At 57.5% G+C, this 24,035-nt stretch overlaps 1 protein-coding gene across 4 annotated transcripts in view; it reads right to left on the reverse strand.

Annotated features, from left to right (window-relative positions):
- The window catches only part of BCOR (BCL6 corepressor), a 115,562-nt gene that overhangs the window by 78,461 nt on the left and 13,066 nt on the right, over positions 1-24,035 (reverse strand). The window contains exon 1 of one of the 4 annotated variants that reach the window (XM_070606204.1): positions 8,148-8,287. The exons of 2 other annotated variants lie outside the window; for them this stretch is intronic. The gene's annotated coding sequence lies outside the window, so the exon portion shown is untranslated. One more of the 4 variants, XM_070606206.1, reaches the window with a different exon arrangement.

Genomic DNA, 24,035 nt, shown 5'->3' on the forward strand with positions numbered 1-24,035 from the left:
TTATGATGGCCAAAATACTGTTTTGTTCCCCGCTAGAAACACCTAAAGCCTTGGTAGGTGGGTAGTGGGCCTTAAATAATTATGTGCCAAGTGGATGGATATAGTCCTATTTGTCCTTAGTTAATATGCCTCTTGGGGCCAGCCCAGTGGCGCAGTGATTAAGTTCACACATTCCACTTCAGTGGCCCGGGGTTCTCTGTTTGGATCCCAGGTGTGGACCTACACACTGCTTGTCAAGCCATGCTGTGGTAGGCGTTCTACATATAAAGAAGAGGAAGATGGGCATGGATGTTAGCTCAAGGCCAATCTTCCTCAGCAAAAAAGAGGAGGGTTGGTGGCAGATGTTAGCTCAGGGCTAATCTTCCTCAAAAAAAAAAAAACAACCTCATCTAATTTATGTTCCAGTGTGCAGCTCAGTGACTTGGCAACAGGCAAAGTTGAGGAAGAAGAAAACATGTTTTGGAGAAAAATCTGCAGACAGGAGACCTCTGCATGTTGTCCCTGATGAGAGATGTGTTAGTCTTCCTCAAGGAGCCACTCACAGTGGTTAGGGCCCTCAGAAACCACAGCAGGCCTCCAGAACTGTGACAAGTCAGCAGGTGGCTTGGCCAGTGCCATCCAATGTAATCGCAACACAGCTAAATTTCTGTACCCCGTATCAGGGGCTGTCCTCAACCTTAGGAGGTTTCTCCATGTGTCAGTTCACTGGGGGGAACTTCAAAGGGACTGGTGTGGCTTCCAAGAGCTGTCAGAACGTTTGACTTGCTGGCGTCATGCCAGCATCACATGTTAATTAAATTATATGGCAGAAACACCACTATGTCAAGGTCGGATATTACAGCCATCAAAGCCTAACATTAGGCGCAGTATTTTACAGCACGGAGCAAAGTATACCTTGAAACAAATTTCTTTATCTTTCCCGTGTCGTGTCCTCTCTTGCCTCTGGCTCTTAAGATAGCCACCACTCGGCCATTCCTATGTGAACAGCATCCGGGCAACTTCGCCTGGGAGTCCATGAGACCCTCTCCGCTTGTCAGACAGGGGGGCTCCAGGGATCACACCCACTTGCCCGTCTGACCCTTGACTCCAGCCTGAAAGGAGCCTTTGTGAGCCTGGAGCTCCCTGAGGGAGGACATGTTCTTCCTGGCTCTGTCCCTAAAGCAAATGCTGGTTGTTTCTTCAAAGATGGTTCTATCAGCAGGGCAGCAACTAGCCAGGCTAGAAAATGGGGGGGCAGGGGGGGGAGATTTTCCCTCCAAATGTCTTTTTAATAAGCACAGCAAGAAACTCCCTGTGAGTGTGGAAACTGTCCAGGGGAAGCTCCAGCACTGACATGCCACTCTGCCTCGGCTCTGCTCCGCGCTCGGGCGCAGGCAATTCCCTCAGGCAGCCAAGGATTACGAAGCCACATTCCTGGTTTCCTTGGGCCTCTCTCGCGGTTACCGGTGAAAACTCGGAGGCCGTGAACCCAGGGCCAAATGATTTCCGTGCAATCACCAAAGCAAAGGGGATACCAAATGTGTTTAAGTCTCAAGTCTCCTCAATCCCTATGAAGCCCCTTCTACATGCCAGGTGCTATTTTAAGCACTTTATCTCCATCCACGAGCTGAATTCTTCCAACATTATGAAATCTGTTGGATTACTACTCTCCATTTTCTGGAGGGGCAAAGCGAGGCCCCAAGAGTAACTGCCTAAGGCCACACAGCTAGTCAAGTGGCAGAGGCAGGTTTCGAACCTGGGCAGTCTGGCTTCGCCCTACCAACTATGGTGTAGTCTTTGCTGGTGAATCCCACATGCTTTATTAAATGCTGACTGTGAATAAGGCCCCCTGATAAGGTGCTAGGGGCTGCGGGGAGGGAGGACGAACAAGCAACGTATCTACGAGGGCAAAGTCTTCCTAAGTAATATTTTAAGATAAAGTGAAATTAATTCAGATCTTTGAAGGGGTTTTGAATTCTTTCCAAAGGTAGGCGTGTTGAATAAATATAGCGCTTTTGAAAATCTGCCTTAGGATATGGGTGTTCATTGTACTGTTCTTTCCATTCTTCTGCAGGTTCGGGATTTTTCAAAATAAAATGCATTTTTTTTCAAGAATTAGCCTTAATAGACTAGCTTGGGAAGGGGCAGCTAGAACCCGGGAGCAGTGATCGCCTGCAGAGAGGCAAACGGGGTGGCTGAGGACTGGGAGTGGGAGAGCTCGCTTTTCCTCTGCACACCCTCTATATCCTTCGCATTCTGTACCAGGTGCAGGTGTTACCTGTAACATCTGCCGTGAACGTGACATCAGCTGGGTGCAACCTCGGGAAGGAAAGCACAGAACTCCCAGTTCCCAGCTCCCTATTCAGCAGGTCGGCTGCTCAGTTGGGAGAATGTTTGCTTATCCGCCTGTAAGTGGAAAGGGGGCAGAAGCACGCTATCCACCCTTTGGCTTCAAAAATGTGTGCCTGAGGAAGAAAACCAAGGGCGCCTCTTTCTCCTGGCTTCGGTTAGCGGGAGCACAGGGAGGTTTTCAGCCAAGTGGGGCTTCTCTCTCTCGGGGAGATGAAGTTCTTTAAGGAGGGGCCCAGGGCCTGGGAGCCTGGAGTCTCCCTCAGCCGCCCCCAACAGCTACAAGCATGGTGCCCAAGAGACAAGGGGGACTTGGTCGAATGCTTGAGGAATGAGTGACTGAGCCGTGCTCACCTTCCGAGAAGGACCATGTGGCCCGATGCCCTCCCCGTTATATGTGTGGCTATCTCTTGGGACCTGGATACGACACTTAGCACGAGTTAGCAGTGCTTCCCAGCCTTGACACACATAGAATGTGACATTTTTATGGTACACTAGGGTAAACAGTGACCAAGTGTTCACAACTGCCCAACATGGCTGCTCAGGGCCCGAAGCCACCAATCAGGGGACTTAGGCCACTCCTCGACCCACAGGCCACCCCAAAGGGCTGGCCCACGGGCAACCCACTCTCTCTCGGGAAGCTCTGGGTCAAGGGACTGCGGGGGCCATTGGTGGCTCTGGGAGGAGCAGTCTCTGTGGAGAGAGGGCAGGCTGAGAAGGCTGTTAAGGGGCAGCAGGGCTTCCTGGGGCTCGGGCTGGGTGCAAGGGTGTGCCCAGATCCGGGGGGTGACATGGGCCCGAGTGGTGGGCTGGAGAGGGCACGCTGCCAGCTCGGGCTGGCCCGGAGCCAGGAAGTCTGACTGAACTTGGGCCAGCCCTGTTGGCCCACAGACTCTGTAAGCTGAACTGCTCCGGCGCTCCTTGGCCTCTTTGTTTTCACTTCCCCACAGCTCTCCCTTAGTGTTTAGGAATGTGCTTTGAAGGTTCCAGCGTGTTTCGCCTCTGCTTAGGGAAACCAAGAGCAGAGGCTGGGCCACAGCCAGATGGCTGCAGGCAGGGCACCTGTGATCACACTGCGAGCGCCCCGAGGGGCAGGTGGAATCCGGGGGGCACAGAGTAGGGGGCACTTCAGCCAGCCCCGTTTCTCTGCTGGGAGACTCCGTTTCCAGTGCTAAACCTTGGAGAGTCTCGGGTTTGTTTTGTTAAGGGAGGCGGTGTTCCCTTACCGGCTCCCCCAGAGAGCCTACACTTGTCCAGGAGCTTTTGGGGATAAGCTATACTCTTCGGCTCCCCCAGAGAGCCTACACTTGTCCAGGAGCTTTTGGGGATAAGCTATACTCTTCGATTCGTCCAGGGCAGGAGAGAGAACTGCAAGGAGTGCTGGAGCTGGAACAGTTGCCGCCTCAATTTGCATTCGACTGATTTTCCTGGCCTGCCTTGGGAAACAGTCAGGCTCTCTAAGGCGAGGGAAGTGAAGGGCCCTGGCCCAGACGACCTCTCTTGGAGAGAAGTCTCCTGTCCAGGCTGCCCTCCTGTAAACCTCACTGTGGGCCGCATTTAAAAGTGGTGCCCGCGAGCGGGGGCTTCCTTTTCCCCTTCTCCAGCCTCCTCGGCCACTGTCCTTCATGGCCTTTGTTACCAGACATGGATAAAGGACCGAGGCTCCCCTGCTCAGTCCTTTGAGGGCTCACAGCACTGCCGCCTCGTGTGCCCAGCACAGTGCTTTGCACACAGCAAATAAATGCTAAATGACTAAATTCCCAGGCCTCTTCAGTGACCAACAGCACCCTGGATCTTGCTCTAACAGAAGTCGCTTTCCTCCTCTGATTTCGTTTCCCAAAGCAGGGAGCTCTGGGTTCCGGTACTTTTGCCACTAACGTGTCACCTTGAGCAAGTGTTTTCACCCTCTGAACTGATATCCTCAGCAGGGTTAAATGGGGGCTCCATTAAAGCCCTGGCGACTGTCACTTTATCCCCAGGTCTGGCCACTTCCATCCTGCCCGGGCCCAGCTCTTAGTGGGGCCCCTGGCCTTGGCTGAGGGTTCTCCCTCTGCTTTTGCACGGTCTGTTTAGCTTCACGACACACACCTGGTCCTTGGGCTCCTGACGTGGCCGTTCCTTTCTGTCCTCACAGCCATTTATACAGCTCCAGCCTGTGTGTGTGATGGGGCCGTGGCACATGAGCAATAACTCCAACGCCACAAGGGCACCCAAGTCATTTTTCTGTAGCTGGCATTGTCTGTTTGGAGCTCCGGTGGACCTCCCTCCTGCCTGGTGGTGACACAGGCCCTGTTTAGTTCCGTGCGAGCGGGCTACGGGGTTTTTTTCTTCCTAATTTCCATTTCTCCTTGATTTCAGCAGGAGAGTTAATGTGCACTCCAAGACTCTGCTCAGAAAGTGCCGTCAGAGGGATCCCTGCCTCCTCGCCCTCAGAAGATTCACTTTCTCTGCCCAGGTAAGGACGGCCTTTTCCTCCCAGCTTCCTCTCAGCCTCCGTATATTTAGTGCATGCACATTGCCCTGGATAGAGTTTAATTAGGCACCAATGCACCCAGGGGCAAGAACCAAGGACCCCTCTCGGGTTGAGCAAATGGGGCCCAGCCCCAACGCAGGAGCCTGCAGCCAGCCTCCCTCCGCTGGTAAGTGACGGGCTGGCAGCAGGTAGAGGAGGGTGTCCATTCTCAGCTAATGATCGCCTTAGGCGCCAGGTGATGGAAAATCCAGGCGGGCTGGCGAGCTGCAGGGCGCAGCCAGAGACAACTGTATGGACCAGTTTAACATGGCTGGGGGAGGGATGGCAGAAGGAATGCTGTGTCTGTGTGTGTGTGTCTGTGTGTGTGCGTGTGTGTGTTTGTGTGTGTTTCCCCCGTCTCTCTTCTCTCCCCTCCCTGCTGCCTTTCCCTCCTTCTTGCTCTCGCTTTCGGTTTTCTCTTCTGTTTCTAGCCCACGCGAGTTGAAATTAGAAAGGTCTTTGCATTCATTTATTTGTTTTAATAAAGACAGCATTTTTAAGCAGCATATTTGCAGCAATTGAGTGTTAAACTAAACACCAAGCCAACTAAATGTGTTAGGGGGAAATGAAAAGTCAGTTTACAAGAAACATATAATTAACACGTTCCCTGACTTTCCCTAAGCCTTTGTCTGGCTGAGGACAAGACAGAGGAACCATAATCAACTTTAATAAAATGAAAGATGGTATCGAGGCAAAAGGGGAACACGAAAGTTTGGAGTGAGAAACAATCCTCAAGAGGGGATTCTTGAGTTATAATAAATACGTTAAAAAATGAATCTTTTGTTGCCTTATTTTTAGTCAACAGCCATTTTCTACTTGCAACTACAAAGGCTCCAGAAGGCTCCAGTCTGTTCTGTACCTGTTAACAACGACTGGAGACTGGAGCCGAGACCTCGAGGGGGTATGGGGAAGGTGGTACAAGGAACCGGCAGGAGATGCATGGGAGTTTCCGGAGGCTGATCTGCCCAGGCTCATGGAAACGACTATTGCACAACATCGGAGCCTTCACGTGGCCTGACTTCCAATAAACTGTTCCCCTCCTCACCCCTCGGAGAAAGTGAAATAAGACATTAGACTTTCAATAATCTCATATGGTGATGATCAATCAAAACCCAGAGGAGAAGGCCAATTTATAGAAATTGTATCTGCTTCACTGGGCGGCTGGAACCAGGGAGCTGAAAAGAACATTGTGCTCGCCTTTGATGTGTGAAGTTGCCTAAAAATGACAAATGCCAAAAAACATTGCGTGTACACATGAGGGCTTTTCAAAAGGAGAGAGGGTGCTCCATGGAGGCCTCTGCGGGGTGGACCAGGGTAGGGACCTGCCTGCCAAAAGGCACAGCACATGTTGAGGCCACATCAAAACTATTTATTTTTATTATCTTTTGGCTATTTTAAGTTGGTGCTTCCATCTTTCTTGTTTGTTTTATCGCCAATGAAGTTTATTTACTGAATTAACTTTTAATGGATCCTCTACTTTGTTCTTCAAAGTTGGCTTCTAGGACGTGGGCTTTTTCACCAGGACCCCTCGCCTTTGTGACCAGCTCTCTCCACCGCTCCCCCATCCCGAACCTGGGGGTGAAGGGCTCAGCGTCTGTTAACTCCTTGCCTGCTGGTGTCTTTTCTCTGTAGCTACTAATCACCTCCTTTTGATCATTGCCAAGTTCTCAGGTTGAAGGAAGGAGAAAGGACCTCTTGACCATTCTGGCTGGCTTTCCACATGAGCCTGAAAATGTCGACAAATTTGAAACATCTGCCGGGCTGCTTTGGTTTGATTGCTAAAATATGCCGACCTCAAGCCCCCTCCCCCCCGCCCCTTTTAATCTGTTTCATATTCACAAATTAAGCATTTAGTCTGGGTAATAAATCAGGGCGGTTTACGAGGCTCACACGAGACAAACAAGCGAGTAGGGCGCAACACAAGCCCCTGGAAGCGGAGCGCGCGGAGCTGCCAGGAGTCGTGAGCTCCACGCGCTCGAACGCGGCGAGCAGCCCCGGCGCGCCCAGACACGCCGACAGCACCCACACTTTGGCCCGGGCGGGCGGAGCGGAGGGGTGCAGAGGAGCAGCCCCAGCCCGGGCCCACACCCCTCCAACCTTCCGCGCGAACCCGCGGCGCCCGGCCCGCCCCAGCTCTGGGCAACTCGGCGCCCCCGCCCCGCCAGGGAGGGGCCGCTGGCAAAGGCGACAGCCTCACCCGGCACACACCCTGTGGTGGGCCCATTAAGCCTCTCCCAGTCGAGAAGGCTGGATTCCCCCCTCCCCCACCTCTTCCATCCGGCTGGGCTCGGCCTTAAGGATCCCAGGCCCACACTCGCCAGAGAAGCAAATGAACCCCCTCCACATCCACGTGTGACCTCCACGAAGCCTGGGCGCTAGGCGCCCCGCCCCCTCCTCAGTCTCTCCGCGTTGCCTCCTCCCAGGTTTCGGTCCCAGCAGCCACAAAGCTACTTTCAGATTCAGAAGGGGGGGCGGGGGAAGGGCTCTCCTTTAGAGTGGATCAAGGCTTAAGAGAGGCATGGGGGGGGGGGGCAAAGGCACAAACAGGGCCCAAGCCCCCGCTGCAGAGCTGCAGAAACCTAGGCCGAGGCTTTAGAGACCACCCAAACTCAGGGGGTTCCAACCTGTGCGTTTCCCGCCCTCCCCTGTGCATCAGCGAGAACCAGACCTGGACCGGGGGTCTCAGACCAGTCCCAGCCCAGGACCTTGGGAGACCCTGAAGGGGAGAGTGGCTCCAGGTCACCTCGTCCGGGCCTCCGTCGCCCTGCCATGCTCAAGTTCCCCATCGACTGGCGGTCTCAACGCTATCGTGGGACGCGGCGGGAGAGAGGCAGAGGGCGGGAAACCGGGAAGCCGGAACATGCAGCCCACCCCGGACCAGGAGGGAGGCACAAGAACAATTCCCCCACCTCACAACACAGTACACACATCGCCCTTCCTCTCTTCTAGCACACATTCCGACTGCGAAAGCCATTACCGCCGGCGCGCGAGAGACTTTTTAAATATTTACAGCCCGCTCTCCGCACGGTAGCCTGATCCATCTTGTGGGCGCGGAGGCGGGGCGCGGGGCTCCGCTCCGGGGGAGGTGCGGAGCCCGGGAGCGGGGCGCAGCCGCCTCCCCCCGCGGCCCCCGTGTCCTCTCGGAGCTCCCCACCTTATCCCCCCGGGTGGGGAGGGGGCCGGAGACTACGCTCAGCGCGCCCGGGGCCCTGCCGGGGCCTGAGCAGGCGGGGGGCAGCGTCCGGGAGGAGGGAGGGCCGGGAGGCTGATTTAAAGGTTCTCACCGGGAAGCGAGCGAGGCACAGACCTGAGAGCCGCCGCGCGGTGAAATCCGAGGAGCTCTCTTGGCGAGGAGGGGCTGTCAGAGGCCATTTATCTCTCGCCAGAGTGGAGGCTCGGCTCCCACACCGCCCGCGAGTAACAATGGCAGCGATCAGCAGCTCTGCACGCGCTTCAGTGCATGAATGGATTGCGGAAGATGCCTGCGCTCCTCTCCGCTCAGGCGGCTCTCGGAGCGCCCCCTCCCCGCCCGCCGCCCGCTGCGCCCCCACCCCGGCCTCCTCAGCCCGAGAGCGCGCGGGGCGCCTCGGGGTCCGCGAGCCCAGCCCCGCGGCGCGGTCACTCTCACCCCGACCCCCCGCCGCCGTTCCCAGGGCCTTGGCACCTTGCCACCGAGTGTCATTAGGGGCTGAAACTTGACACAAGCCTTCCCGACGCAGACACCCCCGCCAGCCCCCTCCCTCCTTAGCTCCCCTCGCGGCAAGTTTACTTTCAAGGAGTTGGACTGTGTTTCCGCCTCAGAGACCGGCAGCGTGCGGGCCTAGGGGGAGGGGGCCGGCTCCGAAGGGTGTCTTCACCTGCCCGACGGCCTAGATTGTTCGCAGGGCCCTGGCTGGCCCTCAGCCCAAGCGCCCGAGACCGGCGCCCCCTCGTCCCCCTTTATAGCGGCTAATCCACCAAGAGTCCCTGCGATCGGCACATGCACACGCACTCCGGGCACCCCCACCCGGACCCACACATCCAGCCAACTTTTGAGTCCGTGGCACAACCGTGTACTCATTCTCGGCGGCTTAGTCGAGTTCGAAGAACACCATAGACGGCACGAGGTCGGCCACAAAAGTGTTCCCCTCTAACTCTGCAAAGTAGGTCTCCTAAAAGCCCCCTCCAGTTGCTGCCTAGGGCTGGGAGCAATGAGGAACGAGGAACGCAGTGAGGGATACTCCAAGCCCTCTTGGCTTGGCTTCGGTGGAGCTAAGCCAGAACCTAGGGATGTTTCAGTCCCGGAGGTCGCTGAGCCCCAGATGCGTCCGCCTAGGGCGAGGGCCGCAAGGGGTGGGCACTAGCAGCGATCCCCCAAACAGTGCCAAGTAGCGCGCGAGAAGAGGCCGAGCCGAGCCCGGGTTGAGGGAAGGCGGCCACACGTGCGCAAAGAGCGAGGCGGCGTAAAAGCCGAGATGCACTCGGAGAGGCAGAGCGCGACCGGTCGACCCAGGAGACTGGCGAGGGCAGGCGAGAAGCTGGCAGCGAGACAAAGCGGGAGGAGAGAGCCGGGGAGGCTCAGCCGCAGACCCGGAAACGCAGGCAGCAGCAGACGCCCGAGCCCCGCCGCGGAGGCGTGCGCAGCCAGACCCTGCCTGGCATGCCCCCGTGCGCGCGCCCAGGGACGCCGACGCGGACTGCCGGCCGGGCCTACTGCCAGAGCTGGTCTCTGCCGAGCCTCGGCCGGCCTGGCGAGTCAGTTTGGGCCTTCCTAGCAGATGGCTGGGGGGGGGGGGGGGGGGAAGGGGTGGTCTGCACTGTTAGGGACCCCTCTGGTCTCCGCCCTTGCCTGAGCCCCGGACAAAGGTAGTGGGTTAGAGGACCTCGGCACGGTACTTTCCCAGGGCTAGAGCACCGCCCTCGGAGAACCCGTCTCTCCGCCCTGGGGGACCTCGGGCAACTGTTTATCTGACTGGGAGGCGTTGGAGGGCCGCCACCCTCCACCGAATTAACACTTGGGCTTCCTGATCGCAAGACCCTGACGGCAAAGCCCACGCCCTAGCTTCCCAACAATCTGGAGTCCAGACTGGACTTCCCGAAACCAGGAACAGTATAACGTGGCAAGAGGCTCCCAGCTTCAGGGTCTCAGCCGCTCCCTCCCACCGCCTGCAGGCTGGGCCCAGCAGCCCCCCCCCCCCCCACACACACACACACACGCCCCTGCCGCTCCAGGCCAGCAGCGTCCCCCACTCTCTGCTCTCCTTCCATCTCCCCCACCGGTTCCTCAGCCCGGGACAGCCACCAAGGAGCGCGCCTCTCCTCCCTCCAATACAGCCAAGTGCTTTCCTGTGGCTGTTGGCTTTGCCACACTCGCTGCACCCACCCCCACCACACACACACACACACACACACACACGCATACACATGCGCGCGCGCGCGCACACACACACACAAACACACAGACACAGTTTCTCGTCCTTCCTGCCTCCCTGCTGGGCGTCCTGGAAACCTGACTGCCTAGCCTGAGTGTGGAGTCACGGCTCTGCCCAGAGCCTGGAAGCCCAGCGGAGTTGGCCAAGGCAGAGGAGGAGAGGGCCCCTGATGGAGGAGGGGGTTCATGCCTGAGAGAGAAAGAAGCCAGCCAGGAGACACAGCCTGCAGGAGAGGGCGAGTATAAAGGGAAAGCCAACACTAATCCCTCAGCCTGCCTACGTGGGGCCTGACAGTTTACAAAAGCCTTTTCCCTGAATATTATCTCATTTGCACCAGCCTCACCACGGGGCTGTGAGCGGGGTAGAGCAGATAGCATCACCCCCTTTGGCAGAGGAGAGAGATGGGGCCCTGGGAGGTTAGGAGAGGTCTGGACCAAGGTGGCAGAGCTAAGAGTGGTGAAGGAGGCCCGAGGCCTGGGGTTTCCTGCCTCCAAGTTCACTTTCCTGTTCAGTAGCTCAGTATGTGTAGTCTAGGTGAATATCTGTGTGGAGGGGAAGGCGGATGGCCGGACAGGAATGAACATCCAGTAGGGAAGTCCAGGAAGGAAGGACACAGCCCCACACCTCTTCCTCAACCCAGGTCTCACACAACAGCCCCAGCTCTTTCCATAGCAGCCTGTGAGCTGGCCCCCAACCCCCTGCCCAGGGGTGAGCTGTCAGGGCCGGGCTGTGCCTTCAGCAGTGGCTACTCCAGAGGTCTGGTATCTTTGGGAGGCCCCGCTCTGCTTGTCTGCTCAGCTCTCCTCTGCCTGTCATCCCCGCCCCCAGCCTCGGCTGCAGGATGCCTTGCGTCCAACTGTGGTTTCCGGGCAATAAAACAACTATTAAAGTCTCAGGCACGGCTGGTGATTTGCATCACATCCTCTCGTGCATGGATTCAATATTTAATACACAATATTGAATACGGATATTAAAAATCAATAGCTGAGGACCCCTGGGGAGGCGGCACAGTGCGATCCTGCTTCGGGAACACAACCAGCTCCTCTAAAAAGACAGGAACGGCAAGTTCAGCCAAGCTGAGCCCAGCGCCAGGGGAAGCGAGGAGCAGTGGATGCCTCTCAGCTTCCTGCACCATTCCCAAGCTGAGCTAAAGGGAGGCCACAGGAATGATATGCCCCCAGGCTTTACTAGTTGGGGGGTGAGGTGGGGTAGGATTTGTTTCCAAGCAAGCTACCAGGTGGATGGAGCGGCTGTTTTTGGTTGCTGTTTGCACTTTGGTTAGGTTCAGGTCTGAGTCCTGCAGGCAAGCACTCAGCTCTTCCCACCATAATGGCTCCTTCCCCAGGCCTCATGACATCCATCACCAGAGGCCCCATGGGGAGCTCCTGGCACACGCTTTCAGGGAGACGGAACAGGAATTCCAATAGCTCAGAATATTCTTTGCCCAGGAAAAGAAATGTGAATGCCTGATGCCAGGCTGGGAGTCGCGGGGTCTTCCGAGGCACCACCAGCCTTCAAGACAGAAACCCTTGGCCCATGTGACCCGCCCAAGGGCCTGGTGATGGCTAGGTGGTGACAGAGGGAAGGAGCCGACCAGGAGAAAGAGGCTGGGACATCGAAGCCCTCCCGCTCCAGAACGAGAATCCAGATTGTCTGTTAAACAGCCAGGAGAAGAGCAAGCTCCCGGGATGCATAATTATCTTTTCAGGCCTGAAGAGGAACACAAATTACTCTCTTCTTTATCAAAACATAGAAATACACTTTACCCTACAGAGAAACAAGGTTCTCCCAGACTGATAGGGTAGGGTTGAAGGAGAATAAACATCTTTGAGAGGATTCATTTTTTTCCACTACAGAAAGAGAAGAGAAACTAACAGTGGGAGACACACTTAGGTTATCTGATTGGAAGGGTCTGGAGGCTGTTAGATGCCAAAGAACTAGATGAACTTGACCTGTTGAAGTGCCATCCTCGACACCAAGTTATAACATTAATTTTATAGATTCCCTTTTTATCATAGCTTAAATCAATAGGGATTGAGTTGGAAATTTTGCTCTGGTTATAAATAGATTGAGAGGACACTTCAGGAAACCCCAAAGTGGCGATTCGTGTAAAAGTCACAAGGGAAGGAAAGAGGTGTTGGAAAATGACAGTTAATGAGCTGGTGGCCTTGCCTCTTTGTTCCCTAACAGTTGTCGGAGAAGCATCAAAGGGAGGGAACAGGCGCTCTTCTCAGAACCTCGCAGGAACCGCTGAAGCTCTCTGGCTGCTACAGACCCCCTCCGTGGTGGTTCCCAGACGCAGCCCCCTGGGAATTTGCGTGTGTGTATTTACGCATTTCCGGGCTGGGGGTGCAGCCACTTTTACAACATCATTGGGCCCTGTGAAATTCACTAGCAAGAGTTCTACTCAGAGAAAAAGACATTCCAAGATGGACGTTGGATATAGAGCAACTGCTCCAGCATCATCAGCAACATCTTCTTGAGTCCTTCAGCACTATCAAACAGCCTCACTTTTTCCCACCTTGGCCATCGGGCCAGGTTCTGGGCCTCCTATAGACCGATGCAGACCCGGCAGTTTGCAGACCCAACACTTTGCACCTAGTGGGGACATGTGGCTAGCCTATGAGATGGCTGGCCAAGGGAGACGCCAGGCTCAGCTGAGGGGACCCAAAGTCCAGGAGGGCCTCTTGGCACAAGCTTGGAGCTGACTCAGCTGGGGGGACGTGAACCTCCAGAATCCACTGAGGCAGACACGTCCCCCCTGGCACTTCAAACCAAGAGGGAAAGTGGCCTTGCCCCATTTGGGTGGACTATAAGGCCCAAGGCGTAGGAGAGCTCCGCTGCATGAAGGACCTGCATACACATGAAGTCCCAAATGCAGAGAGAGATTGGGGGCAGTGCAGGAGGGAGGGGGCATCTTCAGGCCTCCCACCATTCCACCCTTCTGTAACGTTTTCCTGGAACGAAGTGAGCTTGTTAGTGGCGTTGTTCCTGAAGCCCCTCCGGGACTGTCACTACCTCCTGGTGCTAGACAGCGGAGCCGATGGCTTTCTGCCGAGAGGATCTCCTGGGTAGTATTCGAGCTCACCAAAACAACGAGCCTCGGATTCTGGCGCGAAGCCTCACAGTTCCGATAAAGCTCTACCTCCCCTCCCGCGCCCCGCAGAAAAACAGCCCCGAACTGCTGGGGTGAACACGGAGCCTGAGGCCAGGGTCAGCGGAGGGACGGTCCCCACCACCAACAAGTTGCCGGCTGAGATAACAGCTGTGGGAGGGGGAGGGGAGCCGCAGGCAGCCACGACTGAACGGTTGCGATCTAGAAAATTCAACAAGAGGCCGCCGCGGTGGCGGCGGCGGCGGCTCCAATTAGCTGAGCCAACTGGGAAGGCAGAGAGCTAGGCGGCGGCCCCGCCGATCGTGCCCGGGGCGAGCAGGCGGGCGGGGGCGCGGGGCCTCGGAGCTGCCCGGGCGGGCCTCGCCCGGCCCCTCCCGCGGGCTCTCGGAGCGCGCCTGGTGTTTACACACTGTCCTTCCGACACGGGATCAAGTTTCAGGCCGCGCTGGAGGCGCCGGGGGCCGGCCACAGGCCCGGGAGAGGGGAAGAGCTGGAGCGGGATCTGAGGCAGCGCTGCGCGGACGAGAAAGCCCGGCGCGCGTGGGCACAGCAGTGCGGCCGGCCCCCGGGGGCGGGGTGGAAGGGGAGTCCAACGGCCCGGGTGGGCAGGGGCAGGTGGGGCTGCGGGGCGCTCCCCGCAGGGAGAAGCATCTCCGAGTCGCAAGAGTGGAGTGCTGTGCTCACTCCGGCCGGACAACTTAACCCTGGTAGAGGAAGAACCCTGACGCAATGACTGCTCGGAGCGCCCCTTGTGAGATCTTCCCCGCTCCCCCCCAGTCCCTTTGATGTACTACCCGATTCAGATCATTGTTGGGAGGGGTGGAGACAGCCTGTGGGCTAGGGGAGGCGAGCGCGATTGGAGACCTCGAGGCTCCCCGCGCGCCCTGGCCCAAGGGCTGCGGAGGCCTCGGGCCGGGCGCCGGAGGGCTCGCCGCTCCGCGCCGCCTCTGAGCTGGCAGCGCGCGGGTGCCCCACGCTGTCAGGCGGCGGCGGGTGAGCTTCCAGCAGCACAGGCACACTGTAAACAGCTGCGTGCGCGCCCTCCCCGCCAGGGCTGGGAACCTCACCCAAACACCATGTCGCCTGCTCTCTGGCTCCCGGCAGAGGCTGGGGGGGCCGCGGGGGGCGAGGCTTTGTAGTCGCGCCTGGAGAACGAGGGCCCCCACCCCGCCCCCAGGCCACCGGGGCCCAGGACCGAGCGTTCTAAACCTGCAGGGGTGCGGGGTGCTGCGGGGAGGGGAAGCAGTCCGCGCCTGCCCCCTCCCCACTGAATGTCTGCTTTGTTCCGGAAAACAAGGGAAGCATTAGGCTGCTGCCCCCGGGGAAACACAAAACTTCTTTTTGAATCTCGGGAAGGGCGGTTGACTGCGCTACGGGGCTCCCGAGACAGACCAAGGAGGGGAAAAGCTGAGAGGGCGGGCGGAGACAGGGAGACTCCCGGGGAGAGGACGACGGACAGAGTGGGGGAAAGCCGCTTAGGGTGACCCGGCGGGAGACCCGGGAACCCGACTCGGCGCGAAGGTGCCGCGCGAGTTCCAGAGAGCAGCCGGCCCGGCCAAGTGGCGCCTGCCCAGCCGGCGGCCGTGCCAGCTTCCTGCCCTGCCCAGGACCGCGGAGCAGTTGGGGACGCCGCCGCAGGCTGGCCCGGAATCGCAGGAGGACAGCGGGGGTGGGAGGGATGGCGCGAAGCCACAAGTAAACCCCGACTAGAACTTTCTGCACGCACCGCCCCCCCCCTCCCCCCAGAGTGGGCCCGGACCCCGGGCCTGTGGGGCGTCGGCTCCGGGCTTTCAACCTTGGAGGAGGGAGGGGGCAAAGGCTCAGGGAGCTCCCCCGCGCGGAAGGTGGAGGACAGTCTGGGGTGTCTTTGGTCTCATTTGATGACCGCTAATGGGTTGGGCTCCCAGGACAGCCGTGCCATTCCGAGGGGCCGAGCCAGTTCGGCCCTGGCCAGCAGGAGCGGGCAAGGGGATGGAGCGAAAGCAAACCTGGAGCTCGCTCTCTCTCTAGCTCTCTGTCCTCCCCCGACTGCCACCCCTCACTGCGCCCTTCCCGCACCTAAGGAAGGGGAGGGCCCCCAGGCTCTGCCCCACCCCCCCGCGGGGCTCTCCCCTCCGCCTCGGAAGCTCAGCCTGAGCGCGAGGGTTTTCCCCCTTTCCCCTGGGCTCGCTGGGTTTCTAACTTCCTCTAAGCCTCCCTCCTCGCTCCGAAAAGCCCCGAGGAGAGGAGCAGAGAGGAAGCACGCCGCTAGTGTGCGAAATGAAGACCATGTGTGGGGACAGCGGCATCAGAGTGCAGCCGCCGGGGGTGGGGGTGGCTGAGGCCCCCGCGTGGCCGGAGGCTCGGGGCGGCAGCAGCCAGCGCCTCTGCTCGGCGTTGGGGACCCGGAGCCGCAGCGAGCAGCAGCGAAGAGGCTGGGCTGGCCTCGTGGCGGGCGGCAGGGAGGGGTGCGGGGGCTGCCGCGCCGTGGGGGGCGGGGGGCGGGGACGCAGCCCCGGCTTCCTGGGCCGCAGCTGCGACCGAGGGCGCAAGAGCAGATCGTGCTCGGCGGCGGCGGCGGCGGCGGCGGCGGCGGCGGCGGCGGCTCGGGCCCGCCGCGCTCGCAGCTGAGAATCAACAAAGGGAGGCAGCGGGCGAGCGGGGGAGGGGCGCCGCCGAGCGTTCGCTGGCTGCTGTGGAATAATAAAAAATAATTAATAATGATAATAAGAGAAAAATCCCCGAGCTTTCATGGCTCTGGGTTTTCGTGTGGCTGCAGCGGGAAGCACGCTGTCCTTGAGGCGGCCTCTCTCGTCTGGTCTACCCGCCCCTCCCCCTCCTTCGCCCCCTCCTCTCCCCGGGAACCGGGAAGAGAAAGGTCTGCAGCTGACAAATATTATCCATTCTCCCCATCGATCGCGGAGTGTACAGATGTGAGCGCTTGATGTGCCCGCGGAGCGGCGGATCCTCCCTGCTCGCTCGCTCTCGCCCAGGCTCCGCTCGCCGCCCCCCTCCTCCCCCTTTGTTCTCCTCCCCTTTCCCTCTCTTTAAATAGATTTCAGGGCGCTGCCTGTTGGAGAGCAGCTGGCGATCTCTCCCGAGAGAGGGAGCGAGCGCAGCCCGAGGTGCCCTGTCACCAGCCTCCCCTCCCCCACCTCGCCTTCCCAGTGCGGGCACACCCCCCCCTCAACCTTTCTCGTTTCCAAAACAGAAAACACCGGGAACACCCACGTCCACTGCACCGCCAGTCTCTCGGAGCCCTTGGAGCCCTCGAGCTGTCCCCGTGTCCCTGTGCCGGTGTCTGTGCGGAGGAGGGAGGGAGCGCAAGGAGGGGACCAGGGGACGTGCCGGAAGAGCCGAGGGTCGGGATCTTTCCCCGGCAGCAGTAGGGACGCAGCCCCGGTCACGCTGAGAGGGGACAGTTTACCCATTAGGGAAAGTCGGCAGAGGCGGCCCTTTTATTCCTCTTTTGCAGATGGCAGATTAAGCCGGCAGCGTCCGGCCTCAAAGGGGCCGGCCGCTCGGCGAAGGGTTAACCCGTCGGCCGGTAATCGCGGGCACACATACACACACACTCACACACACAAGCGCGCGCGCGCGCGCGCGCGCGCGGCGCGTCCTCCCCGCCCGCCCGCCCGCCCGAGCGCCCGCCACAGCCCGCAGTGAGCCCGGGGCTGCGGGGGGGGCCTTGGGGGGGAGGGGCGGGGCGGGCTTAACCAGGCCGCTCGACTGAGCCGAGGCCACCTCGCCGTCTGTCACTTAAATGATTGTCCTCCGCTCCGCTCGGTGCGGTCAGTACGGGCTGTTAACAGGCAGTTGCAATCAGTTTCCGAAAGGTCAGCCAAGGTCCTCCGGCTCTCGCAGACGGAAGGCATTACGAAACCGCTTTTGTATCTGCAGGCACTTTAGAAAAAGAGGCGAGGAGGGGCGCACCGCAGCGCCGCGGTGCTTCGAGCCCCGGGAGAGGGGTGGGGGCTGCGAGGCGGGGGAGCTCACCCCCCCGCGGCCTAGACCCTGCGGCGGGGAAACCACCCGGCGAGTGACCCAGGCCCTCCCTGTTTCGATGGGGAAGCAGGAAGGAAGGGGGGTCGCAGGCGGCAAGGGAAGGAGGAATGGGAGGAAGTGGGAGAGGCGTCCTGGCTCCCCTCCTCGCCCGGCCTGCGGCCCACACCAGGACGCAGACGGGGGCGGGCAGCCTTGGGTGCGGCAAGACCCCGCGCCGACTCTCAGGTCCTCCTGACGCCGGGAAGTGCGGCGGGGGTTGGTTGGGGGAAAAAGAGAGACCCTCGCCGAGCAAGCGAGTCCCCGCGCGGTGTCTGAAGACGCTGCTGCTGCCGCCGCTAGAAGTCGTCCATCAGCAACCAGTCCAACCTGCCAGTGATAATGTGCGATCAACACCAAATCACCCCCGCCAGGCGCGATCCATCATCGCTGCGCGCCGCGGGCCCGCGTGAGGCTTAGTCGGAGCTTGGGGGGGCGGGGGGTGACGCGCGGAGCAGGAGGCGGACGCCCAGCACACCGTGACTCTCGGCGCACCTGGCTGCCCCTTCCGGAGGCCTGCACCCCGGCGTTCATAACTCTCCAAGTTCCCCGGCCGCAGAGCGCAGACCCGGTGGCTCCGAGTTCCCGGCACAGGTCACTTAAGAGCCGGTGCGTCCTCTGCGCCCTACTACCCGGGTCACACCCTACAAAGCCGTCCCTTCCTCGGAGTTGCCCTGCCCCTCCCCTCCCCCTCCTCCGAGAAAGCCTAGCTGGCGAGAAATTAATATTTAATATCGTGAAATTGATTAAAGGGCTGGAAGCCGGCGATGGGGTGGGGGGAAGGGTAGGGGCGTAATTAAAGATCTGAGAGTCGTGGCCGCTCCTCATCTGCCCTAGCCGCACGCGGCCTTTGTGAGGCCGAGGCGGGGTCGCGCGGAGCTGAGCCCAGCGGTCCCAGCGCGGTGGCCCGCGCTGCCCAGGTTTCCGCCGGCGCCCGAGGGCGGAGGGCAGAGGCGGCACGGAGGGAGTAGGCTGTCCCGGAGGCTGGCGAACAACCTTAGCGCACCTAGGGCTGCCAAAGAGCCGCACCTCCCTTGCGGGCCTGTATCGTGGGTTCATCTATGCCCGCAGGAGTCTGAGAAGGTCGGGTGCTGCAGCTCCTCGCTGCTAGTTTGGCGCAGAAGCGCCTTCGCCGCCCGGGAGACCCTTGAGGGGGCATTCCCCCTGAAACTCCAAGGTCCACGGCGCAGCTTCACAGTGTGCCCCATTCCGAGGTCGCCGCCTCAACCCCTGACCCGGGTCTCCCTGGCCTCCCACGAAGCCCTCTGAGAGCAGGGAGTCAGGTCCACCCAGCTCTGTAACTAGGGGATCCTGAGTCCGAGGCTGCCCGGAGCTCCCGCTGGTTCTCTCTCGTCCGGGCCCCATCCTGGGCTGCTCACGCTGGGGGCAGCTTAACTCGTTCAGCTGCACTGCAGATGGGGCCTGCCGCTGGAGGCGGCGGTCTCCAGGGAGTCGTCACCGAACCAGCTCCGCTGGCCGCCTGTCGTGCCACTGATGGTTACTGCGCCTCCCAGGAAGGGCAAGGAGCAGGACAGGGCTGGAGGTGGGTGCGCCCGGGCAGGTGCTACTAGAGGAATTCGGTGGACGCAAGATCAGTGGTAACCCGTTGGCGGTGGCTACGGTTTAGAAATCGGAGGGTGGGCTCGGTGGCGGGATGAACCCTCAGCTCGTGGAGGCCTGGCTCCAAAGGGCCGCTTTGAACTTTTTCTTGTATACGATTTATCTTTTGCTGAAGCAGTCTGTCTGAAAAGTACCAACAAGTGTGCAGATGGGAGAAAACACATAAACACATGCAGCGTCCTTGGCCCTAATCAGCTGGGGGGCTAGGAGGGCCCGGCAGGCTCCAGACCTGCTAGAGGGAAGGTCAGGACCAGGGAGGCTTAGGCCCAGTCTCGGGTTTATTGCTGTACTTGAACAAAGGCCCCCGGGGGTGGGGGCTGCCTAAACTGGGGCAAGAGAGAGGTAATTAAAAAAGGGGCTGCAGAAGGAGGGAAAGGCTGGTGTGGCTGCTGCCTGGGTGGGTGGAGGACACGTTCTCCATAAGAATACAAGCCGCTGCAAACGTTATGCAGCATGACTTTATTTCACCAAAACAAAACCAAAAAGTTCACCTTCAGTCTCTCATGTTGAGCTGATAAGCAACATGCAAACTTTGGATGGAACCTTGAACCAGTGGGAGGTGTCAGCCCGCAGTCTACAAAGGGCAATGGGAAGCTTTTCCGGGTACTTCTCTGTTCCTATCATTGTGATTCTACCTACATCAGCTACTCCCTAGGGGGGCCCTTCTGACCTCCCAACCTGAGCCCGAGGCGAGATCATTCAGAATGCACCACATTCATCAACGCCATTTCTGGTAAATTGGACCTCAGCTTTTGGAGTGTCCAAGGAGGACGGCAGCCTACACAGTGCGCATACCGATGTCAGAGCAAATGCGATAGGCGCCACACGTTCTGGAGCCTTTACTAGATAATACAGATTTCACCACCAGAGGTACCAGACCTTCCAAGACGTTCCTGATCTCAAGAGGTCTGGGCCCTGTGTCTTACCCAGGCACGATCCCCGACCTTTGGTCACTGGTATCGTGGAGTTGTGCACCAAAAGGGTTCCAAGGCTTACTGGCCAGGCTGCCAAGGTCGGAAGAAACCGCTCGGGTGTGAGGCCTGCACACACTGGTACCCGCTGCTCCTCATCCACCATGTGTAGTCTGGCAGTCATCCTCAGCCAAGGCCTGTCCCTACCTAACAGGATTCTGGGGGATAAAATGTCCCTTTAAGGTCCGTCCAGGTAGGGCTCCTGGCAGGGAGACCTGGCTGCGGAAGTCGCAGGACTCGGTCCTCCGGGGTCCCCGTGGGCCGAGGTGGAGCGGCCTCCCGGCCGAGGGCTCGGCCGCGCGCACGGGCTCCCGAGGGGCCGCCGCCTGCCTCTCCCCCGGGCGCGGGCTGCACGCGGCCGCCATCTTAGCCGGGCGGCGCTGCCCCCGGCGGTGGCACCTCAGAGCCGCAGGCCGCGCCGAGGCGGCCGCGCGGGCGTGCCCAGGCCGCCGGGGACGCGCGGGGCGCCGCGCCCGCTCCCGCCCGGCCCTCCGCGCAGCGGGGCGCGGCCGAGCCCTGGCCCCGGGCGGCCTCTCCTGCTGAAAGCGCGGCCGGTAGTCGCCCCCGCCGCAGCGCCAGCGCGGCTCTGCATCCCGAGAAACGACCTCTTGTTCCCGGCCTCCTGCAGCAGTCGACACTTGATCCCTCTCCCGCGCCGGCGGCCGTCCGCGCACCCCGGACCCCGGGCTGCCGCCCGAGCCGGCCGCCACCTGCGGAGGCAGCTCCCGGGGGCGCGGCCTGCAGCCCTGTCCCCACCGTTCAAGGGGTTCTAAGGCGCTTTCGGAACAAGAGAGGATTTGAAAGTTATCTCTGTTGAAGGGATCGCGATTGGAGATTGTCACTCTACATGCCCACTTTTTGACATGCGTTTATCGAGACGCTTGCTAAGGGCTAGGCACTGTGTGTCCCAGGGGAATCCGTAAGTGCAAAAGTGAATTTTTTTAAAAAGCACCCCTGGCCCTCCAGTAATTTACAATCTAGGTGGGAAGGCAGACTTGTAAATGACTAACTAAACACAATTAAAAGGCAACGCGAAATGAATGCAAACAAGGCGCAGGAATCCCGCGGTAAATGGCCTGGGGAAGGGCCAAGTAACTATTTTAAAAATAACCTTTAGTTCTAAAAACTTAGAATCAGTTCTGCAAGGGGAGACAGGGGCAGGGGGCTGGGGGGGGGGAGCAGGGTAAAAATTTACTAACACTGGATAGTTCCAGGGTTCCAGGGAATAACAGTCATCACTTCTGAAAGGTTGATGTTTAGGAAAAATGGTGAAAGTTTATTTAAACTAAGCAAAATACCAAGAATCAGAAACTTTGGATTCATTTCTCAGCTCCTGACATTAGCTGGGTGGTAGAGATGCAATTGTCCATCAAAACACAATACCCCCGTTTGAAATCAGTAAAACTCCCACCACGCTTTATAAAAAGACAAGTTTTAGAAAATAAAACTAAAGGGAAGATTAAAAACGTCTAAAAAGGTTTCAGACTTAAAGAAAATGGGAATTTAAAAAAGCAACACACAGAAAAAAGGTCAGCTTATTTGCAGATGGTCTCCAAGATGGGAACGTGCAGAAAACTTTCCCAAGATGATTTGTGCTGAGGCTGGAGAGTGTGGGAAAATCAGTCATAGGTCAAAGAAAATTAAGCAAATAAAACAACGAGGCAATTATTAACTCCAGGAAGAAAAAATCGCGCGGGAAAGGAAACGCAATCACTCAAGCTCATTTGCCTCAGCAATAAACAATATATATGTGGTCACAAAGTAAACACTGGATATGAATTTAATAAGAAATTATGATAGAGTGCTATTGTGAGAATGGGGGAGGGGAAGTATGCTGCAGAGAACTAAAATCCTCTTCTACCATATTAGGAGGTCAACAGATGATAGTCACTATGGATGATTTAAGAGAAGGCCACATCTCCATATTACTTAGAAATATGATGGTATCTTCCAGAGAAACAGGCAGAACAAGGGGGGGGGGGGCATCTCCAGGGAATTGTTTTTTTTGCACCAAGCCTTTACATATATTTGGCTTCACAAACTTTGGGCAAATATTCCTTTGTGCCAAACACAAATTAATTTTTTCAATTAAGAACACACCTACTTAGAAAAATAAAACTCTGAGAACTCCCAAACAGTCACAATGATGTAACTAATGTCCTTTGAAACTATCTTCCTTCAACATACCCAACTGAAATGACCCAAAGTGTGGAAAGAAACAGGGAGGGAGGTGCAAGGATTTGGGGCTCCTGGCCTATACGTTCCTGGTTATAAGGGAAAAGCAAGCCATTTATGGCTCTACTGTGGAAATACTTTTCCAAGTATTTATGCAATTCCGAATACCAATACCGTCCGCTGTAGAAATGAACAGGAGCAAGCTCACAGGGCTTGTTCAGGAGGCTTCCAAAGGCTTCCCCCCACCGGCCTACTGCTGACACCAGAAACCTCCCTCTTTGGAGTTGCTTAATTTTGATTAGGAATTGCTTTCTCCGGATGATCCTCCACTTTTAAATGCAAATTATCTGCATCCATTACACATTAGTGTGAATTTTAGTTCACAGGTAACTTGTTAGGATGTTAAACTCGATTGCACCACCTGTTAGGGTCTTACACGCAAATGCCTGCACCCAGTACATACAGGCCTGGGGTTAACAGCATTCCTTAAAGGCTTCCCATTCAAAACCAAAGAAAACATACCCCCCCACCCCCCAACCAAAATTCCACCTTGCTGGCTGAGCAAGACACATAGGTAGGGTGACACCCCTATCTTTTTTTTCTCTCTCTCTTTACTCCAAATAAAGCCTAGAAAGGACCCAGTAATTTATGAACATTACACTCTGCAGATGAGAGGTGACAAAACAAAGAGCGAGAAAATGGACCTACTGCTCTAACCTGCTGGGTCAACACTGGCTTGGTCTGCAGCCTTAGGCTGGCCCACTCTGCTCCCAAGATGCCCTTTTGACCTCTGTCCTGCCCTGTGTCACCAACTCTTTTCTTCCTGATCACAGAGAGAATCTGTTTCTCCTCTGCCCTGAGAACAGAACAGCTACTAGCCTACTTGGTGACTTTGTGAGAATTGGAGAAAGGTGCCCCTCCTGGGCCTGAATTCCAGCCCTCACTCCCTGTCTTGGCTGCAACCTTGTGCAATGCACAAACTGCACACCCTGATGCAGCGGCCCTGCCTGAGAAACCAGCTTATTTCTGGGGCCACTCTGAGCGTTGCTCGGTTCAACCCACAAGGTTGCTACTGAATCTGGGTTTCTTTGGTTTCCAGCATAGAAGCAGTCGGCCCTGCAGACCCAAATCACCTGAAGGGAGGCTGGGGGGAACGAAGTACATCCTGAGAAGTCGAGGTGAGGTCAGGAAAGGGACAGGTAGGTCAGAGTTCACCCAGTTCTCCACTAACTCTGGGACTTCCATTTTCATTGAGATCTAAAACATGAGCATCATGCCCCGAAGCCTTGCTGAAAATTAAATCTTCATGAGCGAAAAGGAAAGCAGGCCAGAGGGTGCACATGCCTTTTGGATTTTCAAAAGCGGGAAAATGATTAGATTTCAGATTTAGGGAAGGTGTGTCACATTAAGGGAGCCAGAGAAAATAATAACTGCCAATTCCAAAGCAAAACAAAATCATGTTTTTCCACCACGTTTCTATCTCTGTCTCCTAGTCGAGCCACAATGAAATAGCAGATCAAATAGCAGATCAAAGGCAGAGGCAAATACAATTATGTTGCCTGTGAACCCCCTAGCATGAAATTAGAAGTCAAACTCTCCATTCAGGGGTTAGAGACAAGGATAATGGGAACCTGGGGCCCTCGAGGTGTACCCGGTCGCTTTCAGTCACAACACTATCCACGCTGGATATTTAAAACCACACCTGGGGGCAGGAGACAAACATTAAGCATTAGAGTAATTTCTTATTAATGTATTATTTTTTCCATACTTCTTTTAGAAAATGCATTGACTACATTTCCAGCCGTGTGCTACATAAAGATATCTGGATGTCGAATAAAAAGTGGGGGGGGGGGGCGGGATTTGTAAGCAGATAGTGAAAATAA

This window comes from Equus przewalskii, chromosome X, assembly GCF_037783145.1.
Source record: "Equus przewalskii isolate Varuska chromosome X, EquPr2, whole genome shotgun sequence".
NCBI classification, from domain to species: domain Eukaryota; kingdom Metazoa; phylum Chordata; class Mammalia; order Perissodactyla; family Equidae; genus Equus; species Equus przewalskii.